Source organism: Mesoplodon bidens, assembly GCF_964165515.1.
Source record: "Mesoplodon bidens genome assembly, chromosome: 2".
NCBI classification, from domain to species: Eukaryota; Metazoa; Chordata; class Mammalia; order Artiodactyla; family Ziphiidae; genus Mesoplodon; species Mesoplodon bidens.
In genome coordinates this window covers 27996710-28009940 of record NC_138177.1, presented here as the reverse complement: position 1 = coordinate 28009940, position 13231 = coordinate 27996710, and positions in this window count along the sequence as shown.

Below are 13231 nucleotides of genomic sequence, written 5' to 3'. Positions count from 1 at the left end.
TCAGTTGAGAATCACTTGTTCATTATACCCTAGAAACCAAATCAGTCTTCTCTCACAGTATCCAAATGGGTACATTCTCTTTAATTCCCATTCCAAAACCTGCTTCATTAAGGCATTTCATTGATTATCACCAAAGACTTGGAAATTTTTCATGCAAAAATGTTTTTTTAAGATAAAGTTTTCTCTCCCTATAGTTATATCCCCTGTATCTTAAGGCCTTTCAGACTGTAAGCCTGCTGAGCAGGGACCATACCTTATTTTTGTCTTTTGTTACAAAACACGTCCTGTGATGTGTTTGTGCACTATGAATATTGAATTATACAAATGATATGGACTCAACATAGCCACCTGCCAATTCAACAGCTAAATGCTCACTATTTTTAAAAAGGTACATCAACGTAAAACATTAAGATTTAAATGCCTATCAATGATCTCTAGTCCACTGGACGCTTTATTCAAGGCATTATGCTCAAATGATAGAAACTGGATATCTGTTTTACTTATTATGGCATCCTCATAATTAGTACCTTACTTGTTTGGAAAAGGTATTTGTGAACATCATCTCGGTTGATTCTGGAAAAAGCATCTTGTAGTAGTACTAATTCCTCTACTCTTTTCATTAAGTAATGCTGATAGGAGAGTTCAAAATACTGGGTTTGCCACTCAAAGCTCTGATACATTAGGGAAGTCACTCTTGAGCTTCAGTTTCCTCGTTGGCAAGTGGGGATGATACTTACCTCACAAGATTGTGTGAAGAAATGAAAGAACATATGTGAAAGCACCTATCACATCAGACACAGGAAGGAACTGAGAAATCAGTTCCCTTCCCCCTCACTCTCCATTTATTGGGTTGGCCAAAAAGTGCCTTTGGTTTTTAAGTAAAAATAAAAGACACATTTTTCATTTTCACCAAGAACTTTATTGAACAACATATTCACCCTTTTGTTCCACTACCTTCAGCCATTTTTCAGGCAACTTCATACTTCCATCTTCCCAAAACTTTTTATCTTTTTGAGCAAAGAACTGTTCCAGGTATCTTTTACAGTCTAACAGGGAATGGAAATTTCCATTAAGAGAATTTTGTGAAGACTGAAATAAATGGAAATCCAAAGATGCAATGTCTAGTGAATATGGTGGATGTATCAGAACTTCCCAGCCAAGCTGGGAAGCCACCACCCTTTTTTTCTAATTTTTCAAACTGCAAGAGTTGACCCTCATTCTTTGCAGGATGCCAAAAATCCTGGAGGACCCACCTGCCATATTCTGGGAGTGTTGCCAGAAGTCGACCTTGAACTCCAGATCAGTACTTAAAGATTGAACACTTGGACAGAAAAGGCTATCTGGAAATTCCTGTCTGTGTCTTGTGTTTGACTGATTAAGAGGCAGTAGGCCAGAGAATGTATCCGTAGTGAGAGAGTATCCAAGTTGGCTTAAAGATCTATTTTTATCTCCAACTCTTATAATTAGATCCCATGAATAATTACAGTTTTTTGATTTTCTCCTCCCTACCCTGATTTTTTCTTTGCATTTTGGTCTCCTTTCCTTAGGTATAAACCATGTCATACTTACTCAAAGCCATTCCTCCATATCCATTTTAATAAAAAAAGACCTGCTATGTCTAGTAGAAAGGACTCCGGCATTAAGTCAGGGACCTAGGTGGGAGCTAAAGTGGTCCCAAATGGGTAGAAATCCCTGGCTGATATTAGAATTTTAAAAACAATATTTAAAAATAATCTCTAGAGAATAGCATTCCCTTTTAAGCCCCTGCACTGACAGAGTTATGGAATAGAAAGTCACAGAGAAGAAGATACCTTAATCTTCAATAAATAGCCTCCTAAGAAGTGACCTAGAATCCTACCTCATAATGTATGATAAAATTTTACTAGCTGAGTTTATTTGTGGTTGGCAAGTATTCTGGTTCCATGGTTATTTTAACATTATTTCCTGGTTTTAAGAGTATTATGTATTATGTATTTATGGTAGGAAATTTGGGAAATGTAAAAAAGCTTAAGGAATAATGGTTACTCTTAATATCTGTCAACTCTAATCCCATATACGTGACTTTTATCCTCTCACACCCCCGCAGGAAACCACAATACAGCATAAGTAGTTAATAAGACACTTAGTGGCAGATCATGCTCAGGTCAAATAAATATATAAAATATTTATTTTAGAAATTAAGTTATTAAAAATTAAATACGTTATTTTAAAATTCACCAGAGACATAAGCAACCACAAATAAGAGTCGGCAGAAAAAACAACAGATAAGAGTCCTAATGATTTAGGTTTTGGAATGATCATATACAGAGTATAAAATGAATATCTATAAAATTTTAAATATAAAAGACGAAATCACAAAATTGAACAAGTAATAAGAGACTAACAAAAATGAAAAGAGTGACTTCAGAAAGAACCTAAAGATATATTTTAGAAATTAAAAATAGAAATGCTGAAATTAAAATTCAATGGATAGGGCTCCCCTGGTGGCTCAGTGGTTAAGAATATGCCTGCCAATGCAGGGACACAGGTTCGAGCCCTGGTCCAGGAAGATCCCACATGCTGCGGAGCAACTAAGCCCGTGTACAACAATTACTGAGCCTGCATGCCACAACTACTGAAGCCCACGCACCTAGAGCCTGTGCTCCGCAACAAGAGAAGCCACTGCAATGAGAAGCCCGTGCACTGCAACGAAGAGTAGCCCCCACTTGCCACAACTAGAGAAAGCCCATGTGCATCAAGAAAGACCCAATGCAGCCAAGAATAAATAAATAAATAAATAAAATTCATTAAAAAAAATTCAATGGATAATGTCTCATAAATTGCTGGTGGCACATAAGTTGGTACAACCCCTTTGAATATCATTCTGGCATGGCCCTTTAAAATCAAAGATTTTGCATCCTCTATGACCCAGCAATTCCATTCCTATAGAAATGTGACTATACAGGAATGAAAATGAATAAAACAGAGCTACAAGAAATAATTTCAATGAATATTTATTTATTTATAGCCACACCACGTGGCATGTTGGATCTTAGTTCCTTGACCAGGGATCAAACCCACGCCCCTTGCATTGGAAGCATGGAGTATTAAGCACTGGACCACCAGGGAAGTCCTCTATGAATTTTATAAACATAATTTTGAGCAAAAGAAGTAAGGCACAAAAGAATATAGCAATACAATTCCATTTTTCAAAAGCAAACTATACTGATTAAATCTATATACATAAGTGATTTTAAAAAGTATAAAACAAATGATTGCTACAAAAGTCTAGCAAGTATTTACTGCTGAGGAGTGCAAAGAGGTATGATTAAGGGGCACACAGCCATTTCTTGGCTTGGAAGATGATATATGTGTGCTTGCAATATAATTTTTCATTATATTATACATTTATGTTTTATGTTCTTTTCTGTATGTTCAGTAAATTTCACACTAAAAACACTTTAAAAACTCAATAACTAGGTTAAATAGCAGATTAAACACAGCTGAAGAGGCAGACACATAGGAGTAAAATTGCAGTTAACTTAGGAAAAAGAGAAGACTGTAAAAGCAGCCAGAGAGAAAAGACAGATCATCTATAAAAGAACACAGCTGACAGCTCTTATGAGAGATATTTAGAAATGAAGTATTCTAAATTCCTTATGTTATTCATGAGGAATATTAAGACACATTAGATGAGATTGTGTTAAATTAGGTATCACAGTAAGGCTTAAAGAATAGCAAAGAATGAAATTAGAGTGTATAATTTACTAAACAGTTGAGAGAATAAAATAAAAGTAAAAGCAAACAAAACAGGAATGATTTTAGCAGCAACAACCATGCAAGCTGGCTTTGTAAAGTTTCCCACCGTGCTGTGGCCATAGGCACCCAGACACCTGCCCTCCCCACCACAAACCACTGCCAAAGTAGCTCAAGGTGCAGATCAATTTAGCTGAAGGGATAGTAAAAGAAGAGCTCTAGAGAAGACTGGCAAGATTTTCGGCTAAACTAATTCTTGCAGACATTGAAACCAAACTCAAAAGGGCAGTGAGAAAGAATAAATCATCTGCCAAAAAATTACAAATGAAAAAAGAGAGCAAAAGGGAAACAGGCTGAAATGCCTATCCAGGAAACTAAAGACAAATAACCTGCAGAAGTTGAAGAAAGTAGAAATGAGGAGAGTTAGCAGGAGAGACAGACGTCAGTCTGATTAATATCATTTACCAAGTCTTGGTGGTTTCTGTATCCTTTTTACAAGCCAGAAAAATATTTTTGTCACCTACTTTGTAAATGCAAGTTTTTAAAAAATAGCTCTAAAATCACATGTTTGGAAGGAATGAATACCACCACATCCAATTGTGTGTGTGTGTGTACATACATTTTTTAAAAGAAGAATTCACATGCTGGCTATTCTTTTTTTTTTTTTTTGTACAACCAAAACGTGGGGATATTTATTTGAGAGGTTTTGACTGTCTTGATAAGGAGGGCAGCTTTCACATCCTATACCTTGAAGTATAACTAAAAGGCAATTTGGAGTCACAGATATTCATTTAATATGCCTGAAATATTTCAAACTATTTAATGTCTGTCTCCAAGCCATTTCATAGATATAGTGAGGGAGAGAGAGAACTGCTTCTAAAGAAAACTGCTCCCTAATCCTGGCCTACATGACTTTTTAGATTTTTGGTACTTAAAGATTTGTTTACAGATTATTCATAATATCTGAACATGATTGAATAAAATCGCAACTATAAAGAAAAATTAAGAATTATTAAATTGTTAAATGACAATTTAAACACAAAACATAAAAAGAAAAACATGAAATAACCCAAATGCCATTAACAGGAGAATGAATAGAAAACTTCTGATATATTATATTAATGGAATGCTATACAGTGGCAAAAATACAAACATAATAATGTGCAAAACATTTATAAATTTTAGAAAATAATTATACTGTTAAGTGAGAAAAAAAACAAATAGCTGGCATGTCCATGCTGCATTATACCATTTTAAAAATGAAGCTCAAAAGCAAGTAGATGAAACAATGTTTTGGTTAAGAATAACATACATAAGTGGTAAACAAATTTTTTTAAAAGAACGTAACGAAGCACTAAAAATCTGTGATAGTGGTTACCTTTTTTAGTAAGATGGGGAGATGGTGTAGGTAGATCATGAATATTTGTAATGTTCTTATTTTGGTAGGTGACTTTTATTACACTGTAATTTACATACATATTGTATATATAGTCTTTTGTCTGTATCAAATATAATATTTCTTCAGAGAGAGAATTATTGCCAACTTCCTGTGAATTTTGATCAGTATTTCTATCATCCTTCTGCATCACTTGCCAGAATTCAAATCAATTATAGTTGAGACCCTGAAGGAAACATTTTCTCCTGAGTAGGAGAAATCTAATAGTTGCCTTCTTTTATTGGAAGCTTTTAATTTCTCCCTAATGTCTGGTTAACCCCCAAATATAAACCACAATTAATGCAGCAATTCTGCAAAGTATCTGAACAAACACAAAAATATGAAAATATTTTATCTATTTGTAATAGTTTTTTAGAGTTGGCAAATAATTTTGTGTGGAATTACCTACAATCATAGCAACTTCACATTACTTAAAGTGGGCAAATGAGCGAGGGTATTTTCATTCTGTGGGGTAAGGAGACAAAATATCCATACCTCCTCGTTGTCTATTTTGGACTCCAATAGTATTGAAATATAGATTTCATTTTTTTCCTGATGAAAAACATTATGAAGTAAAAAACTACATCTAAAAGAAGTTATGCTTTTGTCTGACTACCGCAAAAAAAAAAAAAAGGCTGTTTTGTAATGAAAACAATGAAAAGACATTCTTAAAATGGAAAACGTCAGCTGTGGGTTTGCAACTGTGTCAAGAATGCATCTATTGGGTCCTAAAGAAGGAAGAGACACCAAAAGCAACAACTTGAGTAAGGTTATCAAGAATCCACGCGTCGTACAGATGGAGGATTCTGGTGCACTTTAAGAAGCCCACCACTGCAAGGTGAAGGTAATTTCAAAATTAATTCACCTAGCTATGCAGATGTCTTATTCTCTTGCTCCTACTGTAGTGATCATGATTTCAGGAATGCATTTCCTCAAAGATGCCCACTTGTAGGAAGGGACATTCACTTTATGCTCTTTTAAATATCTATGTTAGTATTCACTCCCCACCCCCCGCCCCAAATGCCTGTACAAAACAAAAGATGAGAACTGGGAGGAAAGGAGGGAGAAGAGTAACAACGAAAAGGAGAGTGAGTTTGGGAGCAACCTCTCTAAGGTTACAGACTCCGCTCCATGTTTGTAGTCTTGGAGCTCCTTGCTATAATGTGAAGCAGAGTAAGTAAGCAACAAAAATATGGGCCCCCTGTGAAAGTGGCAGTTCTGTGTCCCTCACGTGCTTCTAGGAGAGGCTGAGCGACCATGTATTTGTATATTACACTAGGAAAGTGTTGTATACAAATCCAGCTGTTTATGAAAATTTGTTTCAATATTTCTGGAAATAAAGTTTCACATTTATTACTACTTAATGTGCATCAAGTTGAGACAGGAGAAAAGGGGGCAGGGCACAACCTTTAAAAGAATGACACAGCTGTTGAGGATACTATATAAACTAGTTAGAACCAGTTAGGCCCAAGATGGTGGAAGATTCAAATTCTAGTAGACCTTGAAGCTCATTGTAATACATTAACATGCTAAATAACACACCCACAGGCACCAAGACAGTTCTGAGGCAGACCATGAAAGGCCAAAAAGTGGGTGGCGGCCCAAGTCCTGGAAATCCCTGCCCCTTCTTCAAAATAGTTAGAATATTCCTCCTACTAGTTCGTGTATGGAATTACTCAGCCCATAAAAACTAACCGCGCCCACAGCCCAGGTCTGCTCTAGACTTCTGAGACCACTGCATTCTGCCTGTGGAATGTGTATCTCTCTAAATTTGCTTTCACTTTACCGTGGCTTGCTCTTGGATTCTTTCTTAAAGGAGGCCAAGGACCCTCACTTGGTGGCCTGCCCCATGGACTCACTCGCCTGAAACCTGGGACATGACCATCTTCTTGAGCCCCCCATTTTCCTGCAACGAAGTGGTAGTCAAATTGTAGTGTTCATACAATACTATATTTTACAGAGATACTGGTTTGCCACTGAGTGGTTCAAATTAACTTTAATGAAATTGTGGCTGTCTAGTTATTTCAGAAAGTCTTAAAAATTCTAATGGAAATATAACTTCCTTGCTAATTTCTTCTTTTCTATTTTACTGTATTTAACGAAGAGGTTTGGCTCTCCGAGTAGGCATTTACTGTAAAAGGATGCCTATTTTGCTGAGTCACCTTCCTGACTGTTACTGACCTGGTTTCTTGGACTCTTTAATCACTAGAAATTGATACGAGACCAGACAAGGAATTCACGCAAGACTTTATGAGGACTACGGCTGCAGCACGAGGGAGTGAAAACAAGTAACAGGTTCACTTGCTCAGTCCCTGAGGGGGGGATAAGCTGGTTCCTTAAATGGGGTGAGGGTGGAGGTTGATCTGTGGGTGGGGCCGGAGGCGTGGCTTAGGTGGTCTGCCCACCCTCTTGGTGGTGCTGTGTGCAGGGATCACGGCAGTACCCTGCTTTTGCTCCTGGCACCTCAGAAATAGCAACTGGGTTTTGGCCTTTTGTATCCTATTGTTCATAACTGCCCCGACTGTGCATGTGTGCGGATATCTTTAGTCCTTTATAGTTGCTTTGTATTCTGTTGCTCAAGGAGACATTTGTCCAGGTGCAAGGACTGAGTAAAGGGTCTCAGGTTCCAGGTCCCAGCCTGTCCCATTATTATTTCACAGCATTTCTTGTTTTAAATCCTTACATCCTTTCTCAAATTTATTTTGCTTCACATGATTACCCATTTCTTCAAAAAATGAAAATTAACGCATCTAGAGCCCAGGATAACTGCATTGGTTTATAACTTTGTGACCAGAAATCTGCAATTCTTGGTACTTCTGTTTTCACAGTACATTAGGGTTGGATAGGTAGTTTTATTTTTTCTCACTCAAGTTCTTCAGGATTTAAGTGGTAGAGAAGAAGAAATGTTAATTCTCAATTCAATGCAATCATTGTTTTTGTTATTCAGAGTTAAAACAAAACATGAACCCAAAGTACCTGTATTCCTAACTTAACTCTCCTTTACTCAAATACCAGAAGTGTCTGCAGCCAGACAAAAGTAGAGAACACTTGATGGAGGGAAGCTAGAATGGAAGGAGACACTGGTTCATTGTCATTAAAATATTTTATCTTGGGGAATTTTACAAAAACATATTTTCACAGAAACACATTGTTAGGGCCCTTCCTAGGGCCACAGAAGAAGCCGGTGCAGATGAGAAGCCCTGAAATGTAAGCTTTATTAGCTTCATGATAAATCCTCCTCTGCTTGAACTTCTATGTCCTTTTAGCTCCTGTCCCTTTTCTTCTCTTCCCTTTATAGCAACACTCCTTGAAGTGAACTGGCAATGCTGCTGTCTCTGCTTACTCTCTTCTATTTTGTTCAGGATCCCATCATTCCTGTAAAACTGTTACTGACCTCACTCTGCTCGCTGCACGACAGACAGGCCAATAAATCGGGAGACGAACTGCTGCGGCAAGGAATAATGACTTTAATCAGAAAGCTAGCAGATCAAGAAGATGGCAGACTAGAGTCCCCCCCCCCCCCCCGCAACAGAATCTTCCCTCAGTCCCAATTCGGGCTCCTTTATACAGAGGAAGGGGAGTGGGAGGGGTCCACTGCGATGCCAACCAATGGCTGACTGGGACTGCTAACGGTAGCCTTCTAAGGGTTGCTCCCTCATGGCTGATCACCAACAGTGGTCTGCTTCCGGGAGGGGCCCATTGTGACCGACAGCCGACCAATGGCTGAGCGGGACTGCTACCAGTCACTGCTAACAATCCTGCACCTGCCCCGCCTCTATTATACCCCAATCATGTATTAGTCATTCCTCCCAACAGCCTTAATAGATGTCCATCCCCATTTTAAAACAGGGTCCAGAGCATAAGTACACTGCTAACTTGCCCAAGGTCACAGAAAAAAAAAAACAAAAAAAACCCCACAACTATTGTCAAAACAGTGGTTCCCAGTCCTCGTTGTATTTGGCCTGTCAGCAGCATTTGAAGCAGTGAACATCCCTTCTTTAAACAAGACCTTCCCTTGGCTTCTGAAACACAACTGTCTCTTGATTCTCTGTAACTCACTGGTTGCACCAGGGTCTTGTTTACTGGCTCTTCCTCTTCTTCCTGACAGCTAGATAGCTGTTGGAACACTCTCAGGCTTACTTCTCTGAACTTTTGTTTCCCTCCTCATCTACATCCCCTCCCTGTGTATCATGTATATTCCTTTCCTCTTCTCTGAATTCCAGGCTCTATATCCAACTGCTCAGTTCCATCTCTATTTGATTGCCTAACTAATCACAACAAAACGGAAAAAACAAACTCTTGATTTGTACCCTGCTTGTTCTAGATCTCAGTAAAGTGCGATTTCATTCTTTCATTTGCACAAGCTAAACAAAAGCATTAAGTCGTTCGTGACTCGTATTTTTCTTTCACTCTCCCCTCAGTCTATGGATAGCAAATCCCATTGACAATATTTCTCCCCATCTTTTCATACTGTCTTTCTCTTATTGCATCAACTCAGGTATTATGTAATTCTTTGTGAAGTCATTCATTTATACTTGTTACCTGAGAGCTGGTTAGTCTAGGATCAGTGAATGGGCTAGAGCCTGGGACAGAAATGATTTGTTTTGCTCTACATTTTTCTTGCTCCCTTAAAAGGAAGAGAAGAAAAAAAAGAGAGTGGCAACCATCAAAACACCTTCCTCTCTGCTCATCAAAATTAATTCAGTTCACTGCCATATTAGGCCAAATAAAGATTGGCATAAGAGTAGTTAACGAATTTCAAGCGCTCAGCCTATAGGATTTCTGCTTCTATGCCACCTCTTATCAATCTCGTTTATTAATAATGCTACTGTATTTTTTTTATCTTTGTGCTTTACAATGATTATAACAGCAAAATTTATACTAATTTCTACTCTTAAAATTAAACTTTTTATCACATGAGGTAATTGTCAGTATTCTTGAATCTGGTTATGGAATAGGCATACAGAAAACAACAACTGCTTATGTTTGAACCCAGGAGTAATGGAATTAGAGATTGGTTATTTGAAAATTAGTTGCTTTTTAACATCTCAAGTAGATACTTTTTTCTGCCCTTTGGCCTCCCCTCTCCCCCTCTACTATGCATTGTGTATCTGCATTAGGCATCAACCAAACCTCCCCCATGGGTAGAAATACTTGCTCAACCATAAAGAGCAACATTCTCCTAGCATCAACAAGACAACTCCTTAAAAGATAACATTCTTTCTCGATCTTGTAAGGGGCCACGATGATGCTTAGATCTAGATGGTGTAAACTGTCAATAATACATTATTTAATGTATAGCTCTCTGTAGCAACAAACTTATAAAACTGTGCCTTGATTTCTAACAGGCAGAACAGTTCTCAGAGTTTTCTTTTTCTTTTTTTTTCTTAATAGATTTTTGTTGTTGTTTTATAAATTTGTTTATTTATTTTTGGCTGCATGGGTCTTCATTGCTGCATGCGGGCTTCCTCTAGTTGCGGCAAGTGGGGGCTACTCTTCTTTGAGGTGCGTGGGCTTCTCATTGTGGTTGCTTCTCTTGTTGCAGAGCATGGGCTCTAGGCATGTGGGCTTCAGTAGTTGTGGCACATGGGCTCAGTAATCGTGGCTCCCAGGCTCTAGAGCGCAGGCTCAGTAGTTGTGGCTCACGGGCTTAGTTGCTCCGCGTCATGTGGGATCTTCCCGGACCAGGGCTCGAACCCACATCCCCTGCACTGGCAGATGGATTCTTAACCACTGTGCCACCAGGGAAGTCCTCTCAGAGCTTTATGAGATGCTGTTCCTGGGCTATAATCATCAAATTTGGCTCAAAAATTTCCATTTCTTTCCTTTTTTTTTCTTTTTGCTTTGTTTTATTTTTAAAATTTATTTTATTGAAATATAGTTAATTTACAACGTTGTGTTAGTTTCTGCTGTATAGCAAAGTGATTCAGTTATACATATGAATATAGATTCTTTTTCATATTCTTTTCCATTATGGTTTATAACAAGATACTGAATATAGTTCCCTGTGCTATACAGTAGGACCTTGGTGTTTATCCATTTCTTTCTTGATCTATTGATTAATTTTTTGTCAACATTGAGATGTTCTTGAATTTCAGGACTTAGAAATTTTTATTACTTTTTATTGTAAAGTACACTGAATATTAATCAATGACCTTTACGATAAACAAATACAGTAACAGTAACTCACACTAACACAAAACATATTCCTAACAAGCCATTTTTTTTCTGTCTGGGGCAGTTTTAAAGTCACCTTTTCCCCCCCACAAAAACAGAAATGTACTTATACAAAAGCCATCTTTTTAAACAAAGCTAATGATTCACAAAAAACCATGAATATAGTATGTATCCAGTTGATACATATCTAATAGATTTTGTTAAAATCAGTCTCATAGTAACATGTCTGAAGTGTTCTTTAGCAAAATATGTGAAGAGAAGACTTTATCAATGTTTAAAAAAGTGGGCCTTCTTTATAGACAATCTGGGAAATTATCATAAAATATTAAAATTTTCCATTATTATCATTTTTAAGACTAATCTTTCAAAAAGACACAGTTACAAATTTACTATCAGGTACACTATGTTGCACATTTAATGTCATTTAAACTAATTATACATGACAAATATAGTACCTGTGAATTCATTAATGTCCTCATAAAAATTAGTATTTGATTACAATTGAGAGCAAGATTTGTTTTTTGATAGAATAGTAACTGTGGGATAATACAAACACAAAAATTTGTGAACCATTCCCTCAGATTACCTAGCGATGTTGGGAACAGTAGGTGGTCAATAAACCTCTAATGGGTTGAATTTAAGACTCTTCACAGCCTTTCCCTACCTGATTTTCCAGCTTTGTTTCACAACAGCATCCTACACTGTTCCAGAATACATGCTGTGTTGTTGACATTACTCAGGAGCCTCAGATTCTATTCTTTTGCACATATTAGTCCCTGTGTCTGGAATGCCCTCATCCCGATTTCTGCCTTTGATATCCAACTCATTTGTCAAGATTAGCTCAAATGCCACTTTTTATAGGCAGGCTTCTCCAATATTACTATGCTACCACATATACATACAGCTATGTATTACAGTTATTTGTATGTATATATATCCACTTTAAGCTCTTTGAGGGCAGAAACTTGTTTTGTTCATTGTTTGTCTCTTAGTACCTAGCACAACACCCTATAAATGTTCATTGAATTGATTAAAGTGGAGATTTTTAAGTTTTTCTAAGGTTCATATCTTTTGCTAAAGATGATATGAATTCATGGAAGAAATATCTTTGGGAAATATGCTTTAGATCTTGTGCACTCAAAGCCAGTGACTGAAGAAAATTCTGGCTTTATTACTGATAAATCTGTGATCTACTCTCAGGGAGGGATAGAATATATACTAGTGAAGCTCTTAATATATGCCAATCCACCACCTGGTTTGATTTCATACTCTGCTAAATTGTCTGCTATGTACGAATATCAACAAATTAGAAAAGAACACTGCCTCAGGTTGTGATGGGTGCCACTGTGCTGTAAGAAGGGCTATAACTCAGATGAGATTGGCTCCAGAGGTAGGAGTTTCTGGAGTTCAATTCTCCCTTGAAAAATTTCCCATTGGATCAGAGGTAATGCTGATTTATGAATCATCTGAAGATTGAGCTGGTGGGTGGCTTAATGAAGAAAAACAAAGGAAAACTTAAAACCAAAAGCAAGATTAGATAAGCCACAGACTGGGGAAAAATATTTATAAATCAAATATCTGATAAAGGACTTGTACCCAGAATATATAAAGAATCCTTACAACTCAATACTAAAACAAATAACCCAGTTTAAAAATGGACAAAAGACTTGAATAGACATATCACCAAAGAAGACACACTAATGGCTAACAAGTATATGAAAAATGCTTCAAATTAGTAGCATTAAGGAAATGAAAATTAATACCAAATTGAAACAGGAAGGAAGGGAGTATTTTAAAAAAATGACATAGCCATTGTGGATACAACATAAACTGGTTAGAACCAACTAGGTCCAAGATGACAGAAGAGTTGACTTCCAGTAGACC